General features: G+C 50.3%; 1 protein-coding gene and 1 long non-coding RNA gene across 2 annotated transcripts in view; both read left to right on the forward strand.

The window, feature by feature from the left end:
- LOC135402934 (acid-sensing ion channel 2) overlaps window positions 1-25,261 on the forward strand; it is a 375,830-nt gene that overhangs the window by 250,181 nt on the left and 100,388 nt on the right. The window lies entirely within an intron of this gene.
- On the forward strand, window positions 17,469-23,574 carry LOC135402955 (uncharacterized). Its single transcript, XR_010425267.1, has 3 exons — window positions 17,469-18,048; window positions 22,556-22,739; window positions 23,424-23,574. It is a non-coding gene; the product is annotated as an uncharacterized LOC135402955 (long non-coding RNA).

The following is a 25,261-nucleotide window of genomic DNA, read 5'->3' on the forward strand; positions in this document are numbered from 1 at the left end:
AGGGGACATTCCTGCTTCCCAGGGCACTGTCCCAACCCTTGGGATCACGTAAGTTTGGCCTTGGAGATGAGCAAAGCACTCGGGCAAAGGGCTCAGCCTCCAGGGTGGCAGCGATTCCGAGGGGAAGGAGCATCCCAGGGCAGCTCTCACTCGTTCCCTTCATGGCTCTGAACCACCTGACAACCCTAAACTGGTGGAGAGGAAACACCAGGCAGAGAATTGGCTGTCAGAAGGTTCAATCCCGTGGCAGAGACGGGATGGAAGTGGCTCCTGTGGGTCGGCTGCGCACACAGCGGGGCCGAGGAAAAGCAGGAGAGGGGACCTGGGATGTGTGTTTGCAGCAGGAATTATAAAAGGGCCATCTGGCTTAGGAGAAGGGGAACAAGGAGAGGTGAGGGAATAACCAATTTTTTGCTTGGCTGGCTCCTGTGGATGGGAAAGAAAAAAGTCATTTCAGGCTGAATGGAGGGCTGTGTTTGCCCCGAAATGAAACATTTCGGGGGAGCGGCCGAGGGGGGTTTTGTGGTTCCAAAGAAATAAAACACAAAGTGATTTGGAAGCCAGGGGGGTTATTTTTTTCCAACATCCTGAAGTTAAAAAGGGATTTGAGGTTAGTGAGAGTGACCAGGAGTGTGACAATCCCTTACAGGGGGGGTTCCTGACCCCAGGTCCTGACTGTCCAAACTCCCCCACAACCTGCTGGTTACAGACTCAGCAGAGACGAGGGAGCTGCCCTGGGAGCAAGGAATGATGGTTTCCAGGTCTTTTATCATTGGGACATAGTGAAATATTTCCCAGCAGGACAAACCAGAGCCTCCCAAGAACACCTGGAACAGGCCACAAACCCAGCACTGACACTCCAAAGGTCCAGCCACAACTTAAAGCTTCTAAATGCATTTCCAAGTCATTAAATCTGAGTGATTAATTTGAATTGAGTGGATATTGTGGAATACAAATGTGGTTTCCAGCGCTTCACCTGCCTCAGCTTCCCCCCAGCAGCGTTTCCAGCTGATTTTAGCTGCTGCAGAGGTCACCTGAGGAGTGGGGACCTGTGAACACTTCAATTACTTCTGCTCCATCCCCATCCCACATGCTGATGAGGTGGAATGTTTATTAAAAAATGCTGTGACCGATTTACTGAGCTTTTAATTAAGCTGTCACGTTGAAACGGAGCTGTCCCTTGGGAGGTGAACACTCATTTTATGGTCATTTAATTTTTTTGCTTAGGATTTTAGAATTTACTTCTGGCACGCTCGGGATTATTAAGATTCAGGGATTGTTGCCCATTTGTGGTGATTACAAGGCATAAATCATTAAGCTTAATAAGGCAGGGAGAAAATTGCAAAGTTGGAGGTTTCTGTGGAGTTTGGGTTTGCCTTCACACAGGTTTTTTTGTGCAAATGCACCAGGGTTGGGGTCAGAGTTACCAGTCACCTGTGGGAGCTGGAATGTGTGTGGGGACCCTCAGCACCTGAGAGGAGGGTTGGTGGTTTCTACAAACAGATTCTACAACCCCCCGGGGGGGGGTTGGTCTCTTTTCCCAGGCAACCATCAGCAAGACAAGAGGGCTGGGTCTGCAGCTGTGCCAGGGGAGGTTTAGGTTGGATATTAGGAAGAATTTCTTTGCAGAGAGGGTGCTCAGCCACTGGAATGGGCTGCCCAGGGAAGGGGGGGATTCTCCATCCCTGGAGGTGTTTAAGGACAGACTGGATGTGGCATCAGTGCCATGGGCTGGGAACCACAGCGGGGTTGGATCAAGGGTTGGACTGGATGATCTCAGAGGTCCCTTCCAACCCAGCTGATTCTATGATTCTATGATTCTGTGATTCTATGATTCTTTGATTCTGTGATTCTATGATTCTATGATTCTATGATTCTATGATTCTATGAACATCCCAGCTGGATGTGGCACTCAGGAGGTGGCTGTGATGTTCTGGTTGCTGCCACTGTCCCCATGGCACACTTCTGGCAGGTTAAAATGTGGATTACCTGTAAGTCTCTGCCCAGACAGCCCCCACAAGGCTCTGACAGGTAACAGGTTCCTCCACAGGGATAATTTTGGCATAAAAAAGGTTGAACTCCAGTCAAGCCATGATTAAAGATATGGCTGAGACATGGGAAAATCTCTGCCTGTGCTCCTGGAGGGGAACAGCAGGACCACATTTCCCCCCATGGCCTTTTCACAGCGACCCTGTGGTTAAGCCCAAGGTTACCAATCCCTGTCCTTTCCCAGCACCACAAAGCAAAGCAGTTTAAAGCCTTTCTTGCAGGAGGGCTGTGAGATTTGCTTAGCTAATGATCAAAAAAGCTGTGAGAGAAAAACACATTAGAAAGGGGAAGCAAAATTACTGACATTTTCCCCTGAGTGTCCTGCTCCTGGCAGTGCTGGAAGAGCATTTTGTGTTTGCCTGGTCTCAGCTGGACACAGTTGTTGTCATTCTTATTCCCTTTGAGATGACAGGAGTGAGATTCAGATGCTCCTGAATAAAAGGGAGTGTTCTCAGCCCCCTGTTCAGTCCTGCTGCTTAGAAACCCCTGTGCCAGCCAGAGGTATTTTATCAGAGAACCAGAAGAGCCTGAAAATCCAGGCTGGGAATTCTCTCCTTTGCCTCTCAAGTGTCCAGCTCCCCAGTGGGGAATGTGCTCCCAAGGACAGGGCACTGCCAGTGCTGGGATGGTTTTATCCTGGCCTTGGACACTTCCAGGGATCCAGGGGCAGCCACAGCTCCTCTGGGCAACCCATGCCAGGCCCTCCCCACCCTCCCAGCCAGGAATTCCCTCCCAACATCCCATCTAAACCCACTCTCCTTCAGTTTAAGGCCATTTTGTAGGAGGCAAAGGGCTGGGGAAGGGCAAGGCCAGGATGGTGGACAAATCTGTGCACTCCCAGCAATCAGTGGAAATGTTCATTCTCAGTGTCCTCTGCCCAGCCAAGATTAAAGAAAATTGCAGCTGATTTCCAGCTGCTGAGCACCAGCTCTGCTGGGAGAGGGCACTGCCAGGGGCTGGTGCCAAATGAAGAGGCTGATGAGTCCTGGGGAGACTCAGAGAGCCAAAGAGCTCAGGATGGACCTGTGGGATGAGAGATTGGAATGTCAACAGTCGGGAAAGGGGGGGATGGAGTGTTTGGAAGCCCTCGGAGCAGCACAAGGCCAAGACAGTTCCATTAAATGCAAAAACCTGCAGAAAACCCACCAGGAAACATATCCTAATTTAGGGAAATTGGAAAACAAAGGTGATTTTAATGAAATACCTGTTTGGAAGATTGTTCCTTAGCAGGTTGATCTGAACTGTCCGCTTATATAAAATCTAAAATTTTCCTGCTGCCACCAATATTTCCAATATTTCCTGTTAATCCCATTCTCTTACTATTGGAAAATTGGATGGGGAAAATGAGAGTGTTCCAAAATGAGACAGTGAAACATCCCATTATGGAATTGTCAGAATGTTTCCCATCATCAAAGTGAATTGGGAGAAATTGGAAAACAAAGGTGATTTTAAGGAAATACCCATTTGGAAGATTGTTTCTTAACAGGTTGGTCTGAACTGTCCATTTATATAAAATCTAAAATTTTCCTGTTAATCCCATTCTTTTCCTGGTGTCTATTTGTGAAATGGGATGGGGAAAATGAGAGTGCTCCAAAATGAGACAGTGAAACATCCCATTATGGAATTGTCAGAATGTTTCCCATCATCAAAGTGCTTTGCCTCCCCTCCTAAAAAAACCCCAACACTTACAACTGAGTGATGCTTTTTTCCAAAGGCATTTCCACCCAATACAGTTTGAAACATGTAAAAACACTCAGTGTTCCTTCCCCAGCCCCAGGATTTCCTAGTTCTGGGTTTATCACAAACACTGCTGGGGTGGCACCTCCACCCCAAAATCAGCCACACAAACTCACATTCCAGGGAATAACTGCATCCAACCTGCTGGTGCCTGGAAGGATGGGAGTCCAGGGGGTGTGAAAGTCACACAACAGATCACTCAATTTTTTTCAGGGGGAAAAAAAAGAGCTTTTGAGGGATTTCAGCCTGTTCTGGACTTGGAATAATCAGGCTGTAAAGTGCCAGGTGGGATCCCGGGGCTGCACTGAGCTGGGAGAGCTCCATCCAGCAGGAAAACATTCCCAGAGTGTGGAAGCATCTCCCAGGAGGATGCACAGGAGCCTGAGGGCTTAAAAACAGTGGGGAAGTAGAATTTGTTACCATTAGGGGTGGGCAGACCTGTCCTTTAGGTCTTTTCTGCCTCTAAACTTTAGGTTTTATCACCTGGCAAAACTTTACACCTGTGTTTGTCCACCTTGGGTGGGATTTGGAGATGTGTCCACAAATCTCTTCTGCTTCCACGTGCTGGGTTATTCCAGGGGCCTTTCTTGGTGTGGTGTCAGCTGAGAATTGGCATCAAGGCTTCAGAAGGTGGCACGGGAAGGACCTTGAGGTGCAGAATAAATGTTCTCACTCGGGTTTCCTTCCACATCCCTGACCTTACAGACAGGCTGAGGGTCAAATTTGGTCGTGGAGGGCTCTGAGCCAAGTGGGATGGGCACAGGGAGGAGGGAAGTGGGAAAACACGGGCACAAACAGCCCGGGAGACTCCAGTGCAGGCACGGGGAGAGCCGAGCTCAGGGCACGGTGATGGAGTGTCTCTCCCAAGGAACCTGCTTAAATCAAGGCTTAAATCAAGGCTTAAATCAAGGCTTAAATCAAGCAGTTCTGAAGTTCATGCTGGGAGACCCCGAGCTTCATTCCTCAGGAAATTTAACACTTCCAAGGGCACTTGACTTGAAAAATGGGAGCACTTATTGTGATTCAAGCCCCGGGTGTGACACGGTGGTGGGGTTTTTTTTCCGCCTTGCTGAGGCTTTTCGGGCTTTAGAGGAAGAAAAAACTTGTGCTGCAGAAGGTTTTCCCCGTTCCCAGAAGTCTGGCTGGATTGTTTAGCAGATGAAGTGATTAGTTACCTGCCGAGTTTGCCAAAAAAAGTAGGACACGATTTCTTTTTGGGAAATGGCTGCGGGTGAAAGGAAAGGAGGGATTGTTGATTTCTGCCTCTGTGACTCCCCCCCAAAGAGCATTCCCAGCTCCTTTTTCAGGATGCAGATGGACGAGGCCTCTGCTTAATCTTGAGCTGAGCTATTGACACGAGGAATGGGGTCATTAAATAAGAATTAAGAACGTGCTCCCTACCTTTGAGGGAGTTGGTGATGGATTCCCTCGCTCCCTAATCTCGTTCCCTGCAATGTTCTCTCCTCCATCCTTCTCCCTGCATCTCAATTGAGATTTTGATGACTCATAAAATTAATCCTTTCTAGGCAGCAAATCCCTTTCCCCTTCCAAGCTTTAATGTGAGGTGCTTTTGCTGCTGTTCCTGCCTCAGTGGCAGGTGTTCCTCCAGCAGACACGGGATTCAGCCAAGCCCTGTGTCCCAGAGCCCACCCAAAGCCAGGGAAAACATCCACAAACAGGTCCTTGCTTTTCATTTTTGTGACCTATGTCCATGGGAGTAGATCCTGGGGGAAAAAAAAATCCCTCTTTTAATTGTAGAAAGATGGCACAAACTCAGAAAGAACAAAGAAACAAAGTAGAATTTATTCGGCCAAAGGGTCTTTCCCCCACCGAGTTTTTGGGGAGAAAAGACCCTTTGGCTTCACATCTCCTTCATTTTATAGTTTTACAAAATCCCACCCTTTTCCAGATAAGTTTAATATATTCATTTTTACCTAAAAAGGTTTCTTTTCTCTAAAAAGGGGCTTTCCTTTTATTCTGATGGGCTGCAAGGTGTCCCCTGTCACAGATGATGGATCTTCCTTTGTTTTTAGCCCAAACAGAGAGAAGAACCCCTTTTGTACAAAAATGGCACCAAAAGATTTTTAAGAAGTCTTGCATTTCCCTGATCCAGCTGAAAAAGACCCTGATCCTCAAGTGCAGTATTTTGAACTTGGATATCTCACAACTTCACCCTAGGCCTGTAGAAAATTGTATTTTTATTTCTCATAATCCCATCCCTGGGGAACTCGGAGCTGCAAGGCAGAGCTCTGATTCCTTATTTGGGTATTTTTTGGGAGGGGAAAAAAGTCAGGAATGGGATCACTGTCATGAGGGAATCACTTCAAGCTCTTGAGAAGACCCTTCATGTTGTCCAGAAGGATGTGGAGCTGCTGGGGAGAGTCCAGAGGATGGGATTTAATGTCCTTTCCATCCCAAACCATTCCATGATTCCATGATCATTTTACCAGACAGGTGGGAAGATGCTTCTTGGCCGTGAATTTTCATCTGTGGTGGAAAAATATGTCATAAAAATGAAGAGAAACAGAGAAAAGCAGGAACCTTTTTGGGGATGTTTCCCTTTCAAATTAATATTTCCCTGGGGAAAAAAGGAAATAACGCTTCATTCAAAGAAATGACTGAACAGACCTTTTAAAACTCACCCTGAACGTGAGATTAAAACCTGGGGGAGCCACAGATCTGCAGCTAAAAGTCCCCAGGTTTGTAATAAGAGCTGCAAAACTCTCAGGGAAGGGTTTGAGCCCCTCTCCCAGAGCAGAAGCTGTGCCAGGGCTGTGCCAGGGCTGCCTGACACCTCCTGCACTGCAGGACCAAGGAAAGGAGGATTAGTCTCCAAATCCGAATTTGCTTTTAAATTAAAAAAAAAAAAAAGTTGATTTAATAATTCCTCTCCGTGAAACTCAATGACAGCAACATCTGAGAAACCTTCAGGAATGACTCTGGGAAGGCTCTTTTTCAGCCCCCACGAATCTCTCTGAAGCCATTTCTGAGGAGGCTGGTTTGGCATTTTATTTATTTTTTTATTTTAAGGCAGCACCAGCTTCCCTGGGCTGGAGCAGCCGGAACATCAAAGTGCCTCCCCGACCTTTCCCAGCGAGGAGAGAAGTGCATCCTCATTAAAAATAATATATCATTTTTGAAAGTGGTAATTAGAGCCGTTCCAGCAGCTCCTCGTGTTGATCATCCCCAGACAAGCGCTTTGTTATGGGGTGGGAACGATCATTGTCGTGTGCCGGGGACGGGCCGAGCTTGGCAGGTTTTGTTGTTTGCTTTAAATCACTTCTCGGCTTCCAAAAGAGCCCTTTCAAGTGTTGTGGGAGCAAAGGCTTTTATAGCATTAATCATTGCAGAGATAGCAGCAAACAAAGAGAGTTTGGGTTTGGCTTCAGCCACAGCCACAACAGTGATTTAATTAGGATTTAATTAGAATTTTCTTTGGCGAAGTCCTGGAGAAAAGGAACATCCTGGGTTTGGTTTTAAACTTGTTTTCTTCCTTCATTTGATTGTCTTCCATCCTGCTATAAAACAATCCTTTTTCTTATGGGGAATATCACTTCCAGAGATTCCCTGGAGCCTGACCACCTTTTTATCACCAGTTTAGTCCCTGAGTGGTTTCATTTCATTGCCTTTCCTTCCATGGGGTTATCCTCCATCCCGCTAATCCAGCCCAGAATTAGGCTCCTCTGCAGTGAAAAGCTGCTTGCAGGGGACAGAGATTCCCGAGATTCCCAAATGACTCCGGAGAGGAGGAGCCTCGGGAGCAGAGCAGTTCCTTCCACAAGGACTCGTGTCCTGAGCCAAGGACACAAATCCCAAGTGCTGCCCAGGTTTTCCAAACCTTCCCATCCTGACCTGCCCCACCACTGCTCCTCAGTGACCCCGATGGGGGAGATTTCCAAACCTTTTCCTAGGAAATATCCCTGATGGTGTCCCCGAGGGCTCAGGATGGACTGTTCAGCCACGGGATTTCTCCAGCCACAGAATGTGGCTCCTGAATGGAGAGTGACCCACTGAGAGAGGAGACATCCCTTCATTAATGCCCTCAACTGGGTGGGAAAACCCTCCTAATTAGCACCTCCTTCACTAGGAAATGACTTCCCTCAAATGCAATAGAACCCAAGGCTGGGGGAATTGGGATTGTCCAGCCTGGAGAAGGGAAGGATCCAGGGAGAGCTGAGAGCCCCTTGCAGGGCCTAAAGGGGCTCCAGGAGAGCTGGAGAGGGACTGGGGACAAGGGATGGAGGGATAGGACACAGGGAATGGCTTCCCACTGCCAGAGGGCAGGGATAGGTGGGATATTAGGAAGAAATCCTTCCCTATGAGGGTGGGTAGGGGCTGGAATGCATTTCCCAGAGAAGCTGTGGCTGCCCCTGGACCCCTGGAAGTGTCCAAGGCCAGGTTGGACGGGGCTTGGAGCAACCTGGGCTGGTGGAAGGTGTCCCTGGCCATGGCAGGGGGTGGCACTGGGTGGGCTTTAATGTCCCTTCCAACCCAAACCATCCTGGGATTCTATGAACTCATCTCCTTTGTATGGTGGGATTTTGTATCTCTGCCTTTTGGTCTTCCACTAAAGGTTTGAAATGTGTTATAAAACACTGAGCAGTGTTTGTGGCTGATGCACTTCCCAGGTTAAACCTCTGTTCTGCTCAGGCCTGAAATAACAGAAGGAATCAGACCAGGAGGTGCTCTCAGTCCCTGGGTGGGTCCAACGCTGAAAAATGTGACTCCTTCTCCTAATAAATCAGAAATGATCCTGGAAAATGGTCTCCTGAGGTGGTCTGGAGCAGCAGGAGCAGCTGAGGGAGCTGGGGGGGCTCAGCCTGGAGAAAAGGAGGCTCAGGGGGGACCTTCTGGCTCTGCAACCCCCTGACAGGAGGGGGGAGCCGGGGGGGGGTTGGGCTCTGCTCCCAGGGAACAAGGGACAGGAGGAGAGGGAACGGCTCCAAGTTGCACCAAAGGAGGTTTAAATTGGATTTTAGGAAAATTTCTTCCTGGAAAGGGTTGTCCAGCCCTGGCAGAGCTGCCCAGGGCAGGGGTGGAGTCCCCACCCCTGGAGGGATTTAAAAGCCCCGTGGATGTGGCACCTGGGGACAGGGGGCAGTGGTGGCCTTGGCAGTTGGACTCTGATCTTGGGGGGCTTTTCCAACCTGAACCATTCCATGACTCCATGGAACATGTACATTTAGTAGCCAAAGTCTAGAGGCTGCAGCATCTCATCAACCAACCCAAAATAGTCAAGCATATGCAGGGAGAAAAAGCTCAAAATAAACAAAACCACAATCTGCTCTTACAAAAATACATTTGAATAGTGTGTGCACAACAGACTGGGTTCCCCTCAGGGCCTTTCCAACATTGCTGAGGGTTCCAATGGGTAACAGCTCTGAAATGTGACATATTTTCAGCCCTAAAAAACTCAGAGTCGTAGTAATTACTGACTCTTTTCTTTAAGCAGGAATATATTGGCATCCTATTATATTGTATATTATTTCCAAATGACAGCAGACACAATGACAGCCTCAGCTGTTTATTTTTGGAGGAGAGGAGGTTTAAAGGTGGTTAGAGAAGAAGTGATGCTGGGGCTCTGATGGGTGGCAGGAACTTCATCTCTGCTCAAAACCAAACCACCCAGGCAATCCCTGCTCCTTCAGCCTCACGTGGTATCAAGCCAGGGCAGCAGAAATCACTGGAATTAACCTCCAGGAGCTCCCTGTGGAAATCCTGTTTGCAATATCACTGAGGCTCCACTAACCTGGTGTTTGGCAGCTCGAGAAACCACAGTGAGTGGTGAGTAATTGAAAAAAAAAAAAATAAAACAACCAACAGAGAAATGGAGGCTGGTGCTTCAGGGACACCTTCAGTTATGACTAAATTACAATACTAATTTTTTAATAAGTATGCAAAGTCTGCACCCTGGGAGGAGGGGGAGGAAAGCTGATTCCAGGGGCTCCATCCAGGGATAATGCAATAATCTGAGGGAGGGAGCGACGACACCGAGCCCAGGGAGGATTGCTTGTCGGTGAACTGTGCTTCCATAAATTCATTTTCTCCCAGGAAACTGTGGAAATTCCGTTCCTGAGGTGCTGAGGAGCCAATTCCAAGGGAGCTGTGCTGGGTGAGCACAGGAATGGGAGCTTGACCCTGGCAGGACCTGCCCAGGGGGGATTTGGGGCAGCAACATTTCCCTCCTCTTGTAAAGGAGCATTTTTAACCTTCCTCCTTCCCACGGAATGGTTTGGATTGGGAGGAACATTTAAATCTCACCCAGTTCCACTCCCTGCCACGGGCAGGGACACCTTCCACCAGCCCAGGTTGCTCCAACCTGGCCTTGGACACTTCCAGGGATCCAGGGGCAGCCACAGCTTCTCTGGAAAATCCATTCCAGCCCCTCCCCACCCTCCCAGGGAAGGATTTCTTCCCAATATCCCACCTGAACTTCCTCCCTGTCAGTTTAAAATCCTAATTCTTGCAGGTTGCTCAGCACACCTGTTGAGGGTGGGTATGGTTTGAGCCCCAAACCAAGCCCCACAGGATACAAAAATAAATCCATCCAGCTATTCTTGCATCCCATTTCCCTCCTGATGTTTCCCAAAGCAGCTCAGATGTGCAGGGAGGGGATGTCCCACAGCAATCCCAGCTCCAGCCCAGCAGAGAAGGGGCAAAAGCAGAGCAGATCCCAGGGAAGGACTGATTGCCAGAGGAAACCTGGTGGCAGAGGATGGTAAGGCCGTGCCAGGCAAAGGAGGACAGGGGGGGTGTTCTCTGGGAAGGCACGGCCAGGACAGATGGTGCCAAGGAAACGTGGAGGAGGGAAAGCACCATATGGGAGAAGTGGGTGAGCAGGGAAGAAGAGTGACATTGTTTTCTGTTCCTCTTAGCTGTCCAGAAGCTGTAAAACACACCCTGCATTACCCAGGGGTTCCTTGGTTCTTGGCACAGGATGTTTCCCTCCCCTTCAAATAAATCCCTCTTTCCTGGGATCGTGGGGATGTTTGGACATGTCAGGCCATGTAAATTCAGCAAGTTGTCAGTGACCTGCTCCACTTTTAGCATGTCCTTTACTTACTGGAGAGCTGGGAAATTTCCAGCTAATTGTTTTCTGGCCAGGAATTATTGTTTTATAGAACCTCAGCGTATTGAGCTTTGGGATGTCTGGAAACAAAGCTTCTCGAGAAGCCACCTCCCAGCAGCCAAATCATCCCATTTCCTATTCCTGGAGGAAGGGATGGCTTTGCAAAGGGGACATTTCTCTTTTAGGGACCTGTTTGGTGAGAGGGAAATGCAAATGTCAGTGTTTCAGAGCAGCCCCACCCCAAGCTGGACATGGGGAGGGTTTTAATTAACCACCCCAAGCTGGATATGGGGAGGGTTTTAATTAACCAGGTGAGGAGTTTAACTGCCCCAAAGCCTGATGTTCAGGATAAATGTCCTTTGCTGACTCAGTTGGAGGTCACCTGCTGCCCCAGGGATGCTGCCTTTGGTACCTCAGGCTTTCCATAGAACCCCTGAATGGTTTGGGTTGGGAGGCACCTTGAAGATCACCCAGTGCCACCCCCTGCCATGGGCAGGGACACCTTCCACCAGCCCAGGTTGCTCCAAGCCCCATCCAACCTGGCCTCAGGTTGTGCTGGACCCAGAGATCCCAATCCAAGCATTATCTCTCCAGGGTTTTTACAGCCAGCTTAGATTTCCCCTGGTTTTCCAGCCCCTCCCCACCCTCCCAGGGAAGGATTTCTTCCCAATATCCCACCTAAACTTCCTCCCTGTCAGTTTAAATCCTAATTCTTGCAGGTTGCTCAGCACACCTGCTGAGGGTGGGTATGGTTTGAGCCCCAAATCAAGCCCCACAGGATAAAAAAATAAATCCATCCAGCTATTCTTGCATCCTATTTCCTTCCTGATGTTTCCCAAAGCAGGTCAGATGTGCAGGGAGGGGATGTCCCACAGCAATCCCAGCTCCAGTCCAGTGCATGGATCAGGGAGATCACCCTGGGGTGTCTCCTCTGGTCTGAGGACTTGGGAAATTCAAGAACCCCAAGCCCCCAGAGCCATTTCTTGGTCCTTAGCCCTGAGTAATGGCTTGATTTGAGCAGGGATTAACTGCAGGCCTTCATCTTCCCTGCAGCCCAGCTTGTCTTTGGCTTGGCCCTTGCATATTAACTTTTACAGTGAGATCTTAGTCCATGACTGGCCTCCAATCAGCTGTAAAAATGCCATCACCTATGCTTATTAAAAATGACACTAATTGTGTTGGAAGCAACACTTCTGCTGATAAAACACCCTCCTCCTGCAAGGAAACCCTTCCATCACGTTTCCTGCCAGGCAGGCTGAGAACACAGGGATTTTTTTTTCAGTTCCACAAAGTCCACAACAACTTTTCATCCATTTTCAGCCCTGAGCAACCCCACAGGCTGGTCCTGTGCTCCTCCAAGCTGCTCTCTGACAGTTCTGCAGCTACAGAGCAAAGATTAAACCCTGCTTAAATCACAGGCCCCCAGTTCATCTCAGTTTAAGGGGCACAGACCATTAGACACAGGCTGACACTCTGACTGCAAAATTATTATTATTATGATGCTGATGATGAAAGTGTTTGTTTTCTTCCTTGATGTGCTTATTAAAAAATGAGATTATTGGCTACGCACAGACAGAGTTTTTTCCTGAAATCTTGGCTCTGAATTCCTTGTCTTGGGCTCTGGGGGGGGCACCCCCAAGTGAGGGCCAATGTCCCACAGGGGCTGTGGTTTGTGCATGATCACAAAGCCCTGGAATCATGGAATGACTGGAGTGGGAAGGGATATTAAAGCCCATCCAGTGCCACCCCCTGCCATGGGCTTGGAGCAACCTGGGCTGGTAGAAGGTGTCCCAGGTGGAATTTGATGATCTTCAAGGTCCCTTTCAACCCAGACCATTCCATGACTCCATGGTTTTATGATCATGCCCAAAAAAGGAGCAGCTTTGAAGGACAGAATTATCAATGAAATAAAGCAAAGTCCCCCCAGAACCCATCCAAGGCTCCCCAATCCAGCCAGCTCTGAACCTTTCCTCAGGTTTTGGGATCACTCTTGTGTTACATTCCCAGAGCTGTCGTGTGTCCAGGAGCAGGAGTCACCTCAGCACCTCAGGAACTCTGTGCCTGCAGAAATCAGTGTTTTATTCCTTCCCCTGGCAGCTCTTTCCCTTTGACTGCAGCAAAGGCTGCTCAGGCTTGAAAGGCAAAACATGACATTAAAACCAGGAAAACCCGGGTTTTTCTCTCGAAAATCGTTGCACAAATGTGATTTCATGGACTTGGGGCATAAGAGCCAAACCTGAAACGTGGCAGATGGGTCAATAATTCCTTCCAAAAGGTGCTGTGCTGGCTGTGAGGGCTGAAGTCTCATCCCACTGGTGTCCCCTGGTTGCTGCTTCTCCCCTGGCTCAGGAATCCTTTCTGCTCATCCACATCCCCCCGTGGAGCCCTGACTCAGTCCCCAACCTGCTTTTAGACCGAGCTGCAAATTGGTGAGTGATGGCTCTGGGGTTTCTAGGATTAAAAATGCTCTCTGCAGGGTGACTTTGTTGTTCTTCAGTGCTATAGAATGGAGATGGATTTAATCCAGAGAGTTATTCTCACAAAGGAAACAAAATACACATTTTCAGCCGAGTGAAATCCGAAGGTGTTTGAGTTTTGTCTCGAGGTGTACAAAGGCAAAAACGCTTCCCATGGGATATCAGTGCCAAGCTGTGTCTGGAAAGGATAAATGAGAGGGTTTATTCTTTGTAATCTTGCTGGAGCTTGCCTGGGAGGAGCAGAAATCCCCTTGTGGGACAGAGGAAGAGTCAGACAGTGGGAGAAGTAACAAAAAGCACTCACAGAGCTGGGTTGGGATCCCTGAGTGCCAAACTCTCACAGGGGCTGAGCAGTTTGACCCCAAGTGCAGAACAGCCTCTTCCTACAAACACAGGGCCTGTTTTAAAGCAGGAGGAGCCCCAGGAGCAGCACTTTTTCCCCCCTCACCACTCAGCCACGACACAAATGTCCAGGAACACGAGCTGCTGGAGCAGAAACAGGAGCAGGAGAAGGCAAAGAGCCCCTTGCACAGGGCTGGACCTGTAACTGTGGTGTGCAAACCAGCCCAGCTCCGGGTTGCAGGGGGTGTGAGCAGCACCCACCTCACCCAGAGCCAGCTCAGGAGGGAACAGGGAGCTCTCAGCTCCTCACTGTGCAATCAGGACTCTGGTTAAACATTCAATCTGAAATGCAAGCAGTGGGGCTGCTGCCTCCCAGAGTTCCAAAGGGACTTGGCTGGGTGGTGACTGGGCTGCTCAGGGAGCTGCTGGGTGAGATCTCTGCGAGTGCTTTGACAGGATCTTCTCATTTCAGGCTCACAGGGCTGGGGCTGCAACGGAGCAACCAGGAAAAGAACTAGGGTTTAATTCATTTTCAATGAAGGAACCACGAAAAGAACGAGGCTTTAGTTCATTTTCAGCTGTCAGCTGCTCTCTTACATCTGAATTTTCTGTCCCTTCTAATCTCTGCTGTTTGTCCCCCCTGGGGAAGATCCTTATCCAGAGCTTAGAAACAAAGGCTGATGGAACAGCACTCAGAGAGCACTGGAAATGTTATTCCTAAAGCAGGCAGGTCTCTTGGGTTTGGTTAAACCCACCTGTGGCTCTTTGCATGACCTTCAACAGGCCCAGGTGTGTCATCTTAGCATCATAATTTGGGGAATGAGTGGAAAGATCAGCACGAGCTCCACATGAGACACACTTTCTACCCCAAAAACTGAGTTACAGAGGTTACAGGGACCAGGAGGATCAGGAGGGTCTGGGTGTTATCTTCCCTTTTACAGCGTGGCTGAGGTAAATCATCCAATCCAGGTCCTTCAGGAGTCCTTTTGGCGAAGCTGAAGCGGCACAAAATCTCAGTATTGCACTCTAAGGCTTTTCCTGCAAGAGGAAAATGAGGCTTCCCATTACTTCTGTCCTGGTTTATCCACAAATAGCTCCTGGCCTGGCTTTCTGCCCAGGGTGGGGCTCCCCTGCTTTGCTCCCAGACACTGCAACACTACCCTGAGTCTCCTGGGTAAAAGGTGGTTTGAGAACATGAGTGAAAAGGTTCTTACACAGCTACAGCTTCACCTGGCCAAGGATTTTGCCAAATCTCTTTGTCTCAGTTCTTCTGGTGTCAAAAAGAAGCAGCAAACTGCTCCCTGGCTGCATTTCAGCCTTGCAGAATTGCCCATGACACAAACAAAACATCAGGGGGAAAAAAAAATAGTAACAAATAAACCACTTTTTGGGTAGAAACCTCCTTAAAGTTATAGTTACATGGTGACTAAAGAAAGCATCAAAATATTTCATATTAGGGCAAATAAAGTGTTCCACTTGACCCAAAGTTGGTTTTTTGCCAACTCTGTGATTGAGCAAAAAAAATCACCAGGATTTGAATTTCGAGTTGACCTGAAGCAATTTTTTGTTTGCCTGCTTGTTTGTTTGAAATCACCAGTGAAGCAAAAAAAGTCAATTATTTACACTGTTCTACCTAGGATGTACCTGCCTAAAGGATGTGATAAACAATTTGCTTGACTGGTTACTGGCAGGGAATGCAAAACCTGCTGCAAAGGGTGGGAGTCCTGGAGGAGCTCCAAACTGGAGCTGTTCAGGGATGAGACCTCACCTGGAAGTCACCACCCCCCAAATGGGATTAATAGAGTGGAATGAATAGGATGGAATGAACAGCATAATAGAATCATGGAATATCCTGAGCTGGAAGGGAGACACAGGGATCATCCATCCAACTCCTGGCCCTGCCCAGATATCCCAACAATCCCACTCCTCCAAACCCTCCTGGACCTCTGGGGCTGTGCCCACTGCCCTGGGGAGCCTGGGCAGTGCCAACCACCCTCTGGGGGAAGAACCTTTCCCTGAGATCCAACCTGAGCCTGCCCTGGCACAGCTCCAGCCCTTCCCTGGTCCTGTCCCTGCTCACCCAGAGCTGGAGCTGCCCCTCAGGAGGATGTTGAAGATCCCAATGAAGTTTGACCTCAGTCTGCTCCTCTCCAGCTGAACACACCAAGTGCCCTCAGCTGCTCCTCAGGTGGCCCCTTCAGACCCTTCCCCATCTTCACATCCCTCCTTTGGACACTCTCCAACAGCTTGAGATCTTTTTTATATTGTGGCCCCCAAAACTGCCCCCAGGACTCGAGGTGAGGCCCCCCCAGGTCCGAGCAGAGCAGGACAATCCCCTCCCTTGCCCAGCTGGGGATGCTTTGCCTGCTTTTGCCCCCAGGACATGGTGGTCCTTTGGCTGCCAGGGCACTGCTGGGCCATATTCAAGTTGCCATCAACCAGGACCCCCAGATCCCTTTCCCTGGGGCTGCTCTCCAGCCTCTCACTCCCCAGTCTGTCCCTACATCCAGCTTTGCCCCATCCTGGGTGCAGAATCCCACACTTGGCTTTGTTAAACTTCACCCAGATGGTGACTGCCCAGCCCTCTGGTTTGTCCAGGTGCTGTAACTGCCCTCAGTTTTCCACTGAAACACAAACCAGGATAATAATTCACACCCAGTCAGAACTGTAATAAGCTTCATGTACCAACCCTCTCGATGCCCCCTCTGATAAGGGCTCGCAGAGGAAGCTCAGGGCAGCCTGTACGTGCAGCCAGGGCTAGAAAAACATGGATATCTCCCTCCCTGGGCAGCTCAAAGGCTTTCTGAGCCAAAGGTTATGGAGGATGGGGAGGTCAGTGCAAGAAACAAGGCAGAGTGGTTTTGATCACCTTCAGCAGGGGTTTAATTAATCTCCTTGATTCTGCACCAAAACACATCAGGAAAACGCACACGCCTTGTTCTGCAGAGCTTGTGATTTCCCATAACTCAGAGCAGTAAAAAGCAACCCAGGGCAGTAATTTTTTATATCCTTTCAGTTCAGAACACAAATATGTATGCCCTTATATTCTCTTAGATGTCTACACAGATGCTTAAGGCGCTGGCACACCAAACCAATCCCCCTGGGGAAGGGCAGCGTGGGCGGGTGCAGGGATCCATCCCAGGGATCCATCCCAGCAATTCCCTCAGGGCAATCACACCTCCAGGGGCTTGCTGGTCTAGAGCAGACCTCCCCTGATCCCAAAGCGAGTCCACAGCCAGATTTCATGTGCTGGAAGGAGCAGCCAAAGCTGTTTCTCTCCGATGACCTCCAGCCACAAGCCATGAGAACACACCCAGAGGACACCGGGCTGCTCAAAGCCAATAAATCCTCTTTGCTTTCCCTAATCTGCGTTTGTGTTTGGTTAGTTCCTTCCCTGTGAATGCTTTAGGGATTTCAGCGTGGTGAATTCGAGTAGGAAAGGAAGAAATTCAGGATTCCAGGCAGAAAAAACACCTTTTGTTAAAGCAGAGAGCCCAAGATCTCTGCTGGCTCCACCTCAAAGCTTTGCTTTGCTTTATGACACCGTGTCCCCGAGGTGGTTTTGACTTAGTGCTCACTTCAGACACAGTTCATTCCTGTGATTTCCCTGATGCTGGGAATCCCAGGATTCTCCACAGGCAGCCACATCTGCAGCTGGGATGTTGCCTGGGGAGGGGGGTCCCTCTGCAGAGCTTTTATCACCTGAGATGTGAGTGTGTGAGAGCAGCTCAGCAGCTAAGCTGAGGAATTAGCTCTCCCAAGGAAGTTTGGGCTCCTGCTTCCCTTTGGATGGGCTGAGTGACCCTTTGGAGGTGCTGGGCTGTGCAGAGGGGCTGTGCTGGTCTTTCTGAGCCCCAGCCATGGGCTCTGACTGTCCCCAAACCCACCCAAAATAGATGCAGTGCTTTGCCTGGAGTCACCTTGAGTGGAGCTTTCTGAGGACAGATCTGCCCTGTCCTGACCTTGCCAGAGGCCAGGGCTCTCCTGGATTGTCTCCTCTGGTGCTGGGGTCACATTTTGGCCCTGTTCCACCAGCTGCAGCATCCTGCACCCATGCCACGTCCCCGCTGTCTGCAGGCTCTGCCCAAGGGGACAACCTAGTTAAGATTGGACTTAACAAGCCTTTCACTTAAGGTCTTGGGCTGTCCCTTGGAACAAGCTCTTTTCCATCCTTCCATTACCAAGCAGCTGCATCTGGGCCTGGAGAGGATGTTATTTCATGTCCTATTATTTCAACAGCACCTCGGAGCTACGAGGAGATTGAAGCTGCCTCTGTGCTTCCTCCCCAAATGTCAGGAACCTCGGCTCATGCACATGGTGTGGCTGTGACCTCTCTGCTCAGAGCTCTCCAGGGAAAGCAGATGTGATTTAAAGGTCAGCACAGGAGTGTAATTGCTGAGTAGAGCCCACAATGGCAGAGCTGTTTTTGTGAGGGGATGGAGAATTGATTATCGGGCTCCCGAGGCCGCCTGGCACGTCACAGGCGTTGCTGGGACAACTGGGGTCACTCTCCCAGCACGAGGCTGCAGAGTGAGGGGTCAGTGGTGGAGCCCTCTCCTCTGAGACAGCTCTGGGCTGATGGAGAGCAGGGAAACAGGGCCAGAGGCAGGATCACAGTGTCCTCACTCAGCACCCACGTGCCCGAGGAGGGGTCACCCCCTGCCCGCCTGCAGGGAGGGTCTGAGGTGCTGCTGCTCCAGGAATTGCAGCAACACAGACAGGATTTATCAGCTTTGAGAATATCCCTGACAGAAAGCAGAAACAGCCCCAGCTGGCTGTAAAGAGCAGCAGTTGAGCAGAGAGCAGGCAGTGGAGGCATCCCCCAAAACCTCCAGTGCTCCCTGTTCCCCCCTCTCCATGTCCCTGCATCCCTGGAAGCTCGTTAGTTTTATCCATCCCTGCATCCCTGGAAGCTTGTTAGTTTTATCCATCCCTGCATCCCTGGAAGCTTGTTAGTTTTATCCATCCCTGCCTGCTGGAGCCATGTGATGGGAGAGGACTTCTTGCTTTTGTGGTTTTTTTTTATTTCTGTATTGAATTTCTGCCCCCTCTGGATTGTGCAAAGGCGACCTGCAAACCTCCTCCAGGCTCCAGAGGCCAAATGGAAAAGAAATGAATGTTTGCTCATGTTATCTCCCCACCTGATGGTGGTTTGGTCACTGCCCAGGGGAAAGGGAGATGACTTGGGGTCTTCTCAGTCTTGTGTTTGGCTTGACCATGTCTGGATCACCTGCAGTTGTTTATGGGAGGTTGTTTTAGCCTGTGCTGATTGAACTTTCCATCCTTAAACAATCTTCTCCTTCCGTGCTCCTCCCAAACTCCCCCTCTACCAGGGATGTTCTCCAGTTCTCCCTGGAGATCCTCTGCCCTTTGCAAGTGGCAGCTTTGCTCTTGCTCTCTAAAATCAATGGCAGCTGTGCTTTCCAAGGATCCTTTTTTGCCTCTCTTGCAGCACCTCTCCCTTTCCCCCTTCCAGCCCAGGGACTTTGCTCACCCAGAGGAGACACCACACGTGTCAAGGACTGGTGGAGAGGAGAGTTCAGGGTTTCTGGCTTGCTGAGGCCAGTCCAGAATTGCCTGTTGCCACCCCTTGGCAGGAGCAAAGAAAGACAAGGGAATCCTGTCCCCTGGGGAAAGAGGAGGGTGGGATCTGTTGACATCCCATGGGTGTTATTCCTTGTCTCCCTCCAGCCCTGGGGATGGCAGCACCACAGCAGTGGGATCCAGCAGCACATTTGGAGGCACTGATGTCCCTGGGTGCAGAAAGGTCCATGCCATTGGTGTCTGAAGGTCCCCACAGGGTGCACAGACCCACGTTGGACTCAATGATCTCACAGGTCTTTTCCAACCTAAATGATTCCACGATTCTCTGCAGTGCTGGTGTTCCACTGCACCCCCAAACCCCCCATTCCTGCACCTCTGGAGCTGGTTGGAGGCTGTTCCATCGTTATCAGGAGCTCAGCTGTCCCCCCAGGGGGTGGGCAGCAGGTTCTCCATGTGCTTGTGCAACACTTCCCTGGAGGTACAGTGAGATCTGGAATGACAGGATGAGAGGGTCAGGTTGGACAGCAGGAGGAATTTCTTCCTGGAAAGGGTTGTTAAACATTGGGATGGGCTGCCCAGGGAGGTTTGGAGTCCCCACCCTGGAGGTGCCCAAGGAAGGGCTGGCTGTGGCACTCAGTGCTCTGGTGGGGATCAGTCCCAGGTTGGACTCGGTGACCCTGGAGGTCTTTTCCAACCTCAGGGATTCTGGGATTCTGTGACTCTGTGGTGCTGAGCCAGGTAAGTTCCCTCAGGAGGAGCAACCCCCCCTTCTGGGCTTCCTCAGCCCCATCTGCCTAAAGACATAAACTGTGCTGAGGGCCCTGGGGCAGGGGGGGAATGTTGCATTGCCTGAATAAATTCCCATCTCTGCTAAAGCTGCCAAAGCCCTGCACTGAACCCTTCCCAGAAACAGCCTGAATTAGGAATGAATCAATCATGGATCAGGGATGAGAGAGGGGGAAAAGAGCTGAGTGTGCATGTGGGTGTGGGATTGTGTACCTGGGACAGAGAGGGGGGAATCAGTGGAGGAGGAAACTCCTTCCTTGTAGCACCCACCGTGTTTTACTCCTGGAGCCAAGAGGGGAGAAATAAAGGGATTGGCTCTGCTGGTGCAGTGGTACCTTCTTTTTTCAGCTCTCAGGGGAATGGTACCTGAGAATAGACACCCAAGGAAATATTCCTTTCACCTCTTTTAAGCTGAAAAAGTCTTGACTTCAGACATCAGAGGAGAGGGGATGTAACTCCAGCTGCATCTGGAGGTTTCCAGCAGGAAACTGAGGGTTGATCCCTTCTCCTGCCTGAGCCAGGGCTTGCTCTGGCTGCATCCCAAATACCAGGAGCCCAAACCTCCCTGACTTTACTCCACCAGCTCAAGGTCTGTGTCCAGCTCCTGTGTCCAGAGCTTCATAAATCCTGAGGATGCAGCTGCACTCGTGCTTGGGAATTCCACCAGTTGCAAAGGTTTCCATGGATTTGCAGAGTTTTGGTATGGCAGTATCAGAACTGCAGGAAAAAACCTGAGGGGACACGGGCCTTTTCCTGGAAAATATGTCTTCTGGTGTCCCTGGGGGCTTATGATGGACTGTTCAGCCACTGGATTTCTCCAGACACAGAAAACTTTCCTTGCTGTGACCCTCCTGAATGGAGAGTGACCCACTGAGACAGGAGACATCCCTTCATTAATGCCCTCAACTGGTTGGGAAAACCCTCCTAATTAGCACCTCACTCACTAGGAAATGACTTCCTTCCAATGGAATAGAACTCAAGGCTGGGGGAATTGGGATTGTCCAGCCTGGAGAAGGCTCCAGGGAGATCCCAGAGCCCCTTGCAGGGCCTAAAGGGGCTCCAGGAGAGCTGGAGAGGGACTTGAGACACAGGGATGGAGGGACAGGACACAGGGAATGGCTTCAAACTGCCAGAGGGCAGGGATAGATGGGATATTGGGAAGGAATTGTTGGCTGGGAGGGTGGGGAGGCCCTGGCACAGGTTGGGCAGAGAAGCTGTGGCTGCCCCTGGATCCCTGGAAGTGTCCAAGGCCAGGTTGGATGGGGCTTGGAGCACCCTGGGCTGGTGGAAGGTGTCCCTGCCCATGGCAGGGGGTGGAACTGCATGAGCTTTAAGATCCCTTCCAACCCAAACCATTTGGGGATTCTGTGATCCTAAATTAAGCATTTCAGGTTCAACAAATTGGCTTCTCATCTGACAAAATCTGCCCTCAGCTTCAGGCTGGAAGCTCTCAAACCTGAGCCATGGGGATCCTGCCTGCTGGGGAAAGGCAGTGGCAGCAGCTTTTGGGCTGTTAAAATTCCCCTGTCAGAAGAGCCAGTGAATGCACATCCAAAATGGACCCTTGTCCAGAGAAAGCAAATTCATTTGATATGATGAATGAACTCTGCAGGGAAATTCAGTGCCTTCTTCTCCCCATCCTGGTGTGGATAATGGTCTTGTTCTGCCTCTCAGGACACACAGGAGCACACACACTTTTATGGTTGATTTTTATTTAAGGAGACATTTTATTTTGGGTTATATAGAGAGTGAAACAGCAGTAGCTGACTTCCATGCCTGGTTTTATAGAGAAAACACATTTCTCAAGGACTCTGAGCTCTTTGTTCACTCTTCCTTGTGTATCTGGGTTATGGATGTGTGTTCCCTGGGCATCAGAGTCCCCACTCCCTCTGAGTCTCTCTATATTATTAATTTATTTGCCTTTCTAGGTCTGGTTTTTTGCAGGTTTTTTAATTCTCAGAGTTGGCAGCAGCAGGCCAACAGAATCCATGAGAATTCCTTTCCTCCTTCTCCTTCTCTTCCCCCTGTCCCCCTCCTGGGGCTGTGCCACCACCCTCCCTGCAGGCTTTTCTTTTTGGGGGTGCTCTGGTAGTTACATTTCTTCATGGATCAGATTTGAGGGAAAGCAGCAATTCTTCCTGTGAGTCTGGTGGAGATTTCCTTCTCCTGCAGCATCCTGGGCAGGTTTTGGTGCTCCTCAGTCAGCCAGGAGCCCTGACTTTGGGGTGGGGTGTCAGCCAGGGGCCATTCCAGACCCACTCTGGCCTCCAGCATTGGTAGGTCCTGTGTGCAATCAGGGTGTGCTGGACATCATTAGATACCACATTTGGGCAGCTGAGGCCCACCCTGTCCATCCCCACCCCCATCCCCATCCCTGCATCCCACATGGACATTCACCCAGACTCAAGCAAGGACGGAGCTCAGCCCAGCCACGAAAAACCAACCCCTTCATTTCCTTCTTCCCTGTCACTTCTTCCCTGAGCCTTCCCAGCCCGTGTCAGGCTGCGAAAACCTCCGGGAGAAATGACAGAATATCAATTCTTCTTTTCAGAGGGGAACAAAACAGTGAGGGAAGGACAAATCCCCCGAGGCCGGAGCATCTCCGGGCGGTGCCGATTACAAGATGTGCTGCGGTGTCCTCCGACCTGCTGATTCCTCCCGAGGGCTTTGGGAAGCTGCTTCCCTGCTCCCAGCTGAGCCAGCCCTGGCTCTGATTCCCCTGGGATTCGTGGCATGTGAGGAGTGTGTCCCCCAGCCTGTGCAGGGGGGGCAGCTCAGCCAGGGCAAGGACAGGAAGGTTCGGGCTGTTTTCTGACAGTTCTGCAGGAGAGGGTGGTGTGAGACACTAATTGAGCGTTTTTAATTGGACTGAGCAGCTCCAGCCATGCCCACCAAAGGACTCTGCTCCCTGCAGAGAAGTTCATTAGCAGCAGACAGCAGATAATGGCTGTTCCCTCCACCAGCAGCCAGAGGTGTCACTTTGATGAAGATGTGTAACCATGGGCACAGTGGGCCAGGACCAGCACCTCTGCTGTGTTCTTCATGCTTCAACTTCAGCAATCTCCCCCTTCTCACTGCCTTTAAATCAGTCCTAAATTCACTCAGAGGGAGTGGTTAATGAGTGGTAGGAGAGCTGGGACCCCCAAAATGAGAGCAGCAGTAATGGGGTGAGCTGGGAAGCAAAGCATCTTTTCCTGCTTTCATCCACTGCACCCAGCTCTGCATCCAGCTGTTCCTGCAAGGAATGAAACAGCTACAGCCTGGGAATACCATTGATCCAGTGCATCCACCAGGACACCAAGGACAGGACATGGATATGGAACCAATTCCTGAGGTTCAGGGTTTACTAGAATCTAGAATATTTACTAGAAGTCTCTCTGCTCCTGGATTTCTCCCGAGTCCATGTTCATCACTTCCAGGCTCGTTTGTGCTGGGATCTAAGCACTGTGTGCCAGGCTGAACAAGGTGGTTTCATGGCTGCAGAGCTCCAGGCAGGGAGTGAGAAGGATGAACCTTTTGGATGTGGAGTCTTCACTTTTCCCTCGTCCCTAATTAAAGGAGTGACCTTGACACTGCAGTGATTTTGTTCAAAGGAACCCAAACCCTTGGCTTTTTAGCAGATTGTCCTGCCCCAGGTGAGCTCACAGATGAACCTCAGAATGCTCAGAATACCTCAGTCTTATGGGAGAACATCAAAATGCTTCTCTTGCTCTTGGGGTCATGGCTAAAAAGGCTTTTGCTGCCACCAGCCCGGGCTCAGGCAATGCTGGGATGGGGAGAAGCCACTAAATAGAGCACATTTGTCATTTGTTAAGGTGAATTTACAGAGAGTCCAATGTGGAGCAAAGCAAAGTCCAGGTGTGTAGGGGCAAAACTGTCAGCCTGGGCTGGAGCTGGTCCTTGGCACTGCCCCGACAGTGACAGTGGAGCTGGAATTGCCAACTGCACACAAGGGCAAATTCTGGGATGTCTGTGTGCCCAGGGGTGAGAACAGCACTGGCAGAGATCCAGGCAGCTCAGGTTCCTCAAAGGCAAGAGGTCAAGAGGAGAAAAAGGTGATTTGTGTCCCCAAAAGCCTTGGGGGAAGGGCTTTGTGCTGCAGCTGGAATTTCAGCCTCAGGGAAACGTTCAGGAAAAGTGAGTTCTGGTTTGGCACAGCCTGGGTGGGGCTGAGACCACGAGGAGCTGCTTCACCCCAAAGCTACAAATAATGACACTGGCCCCTGCTGATGTGGGACCATCCACATGTGTGACCACCCTCAGTCCCTGCTCTTGGTCTGGGTGTGATCAGCCTCAAACCTCATCTCCCCCCTCCCAGAGAGCTCCCCCAAGGAACAGCTCCAAGAAAAACTCAGAGCAAAGAGGGCACAAAGACATTTTTTGCTGCAGATATCTTAGCAGAGCCCTCCAGCCTTTCTCTTGCAAACCAGTTTTTGATAAATACTACTAAATGAAAGTTCCATTAAAGATCTGACATCTGTGGAACAAATCAAGCCCATTCTGCTTCCCTGCAGGACTAAGATGAGGAAGACTGACCTTCTCCCAGCTCATTCTTTCTTGGTGATCTGCTGAATGCCTATGAGGTGTTTAAATACTGTATTTACAAGGAGACACATCTGCCTGTGATACCTCTGCTCGTGCCTTGAGTTCTGTTTTTAATTATGAGGGCTATTTTTAGCCCAGACTCGTGGCCTGGTGGATTCCCATCATAGACAGGAGCTGTGGAGGGCCCTCATCTCAGGCTGCCTTGAAATGAGGCCATCCAGCATGCTGTCAGCCCTGCTCCCTAATTAGCACAGCCTGGGAATTGTATTTATTATTGCTGGCTTTGGGATTGTACCCAGAGACACCTCCTGACTCAAACACACCCCCACAGCTCAACCCAGGGCTGGGCACAACCACAGGGCTTGGAGGGGCTGCAAAATAAACCCAGGGGATGGAGGGAAACCCTGAGGGTGGGGATGGAGGGAAACACTGCAGTGGGTGTTCAGGTGGGGGTTTGGGGGGGTGGGAAAAAGCTGAGCTCAGAATCCTGACCCTGAAAGTTGTGCTCCCCCTGGGTTTTAATGCAAAGGTTGTGGGACCTCCACCGGTGCCTGATGTGGATCCTGAGGAGAGGAACACCCTTGGAAAAGGGGTTCAGAGGACAGAAGGGGGGCACAATCTGGTTTTTCGTGTGTGCAGTGGAAGTGCCTCACCTGGAGCCACTCGTGGATCATCTCTCCAGCCCTGGCTTGGCCCAGGCAATGCCCCTGCC

Source organism: Pseudopipra pipra, chromosome 26, assembly GCF_036250125.1.
Source record: "Pseudopipra pipra isolate bDixPip1 chromosome 26, bDixPip1.hap1, whole genome shotgun sequence".
NCBI classification, from domain to species: Eukaryota; Metazoa; Chordata; class Aves; order Passeriformes; family Pipridae; genus Pseudopipra; species Pseudopipra pipra.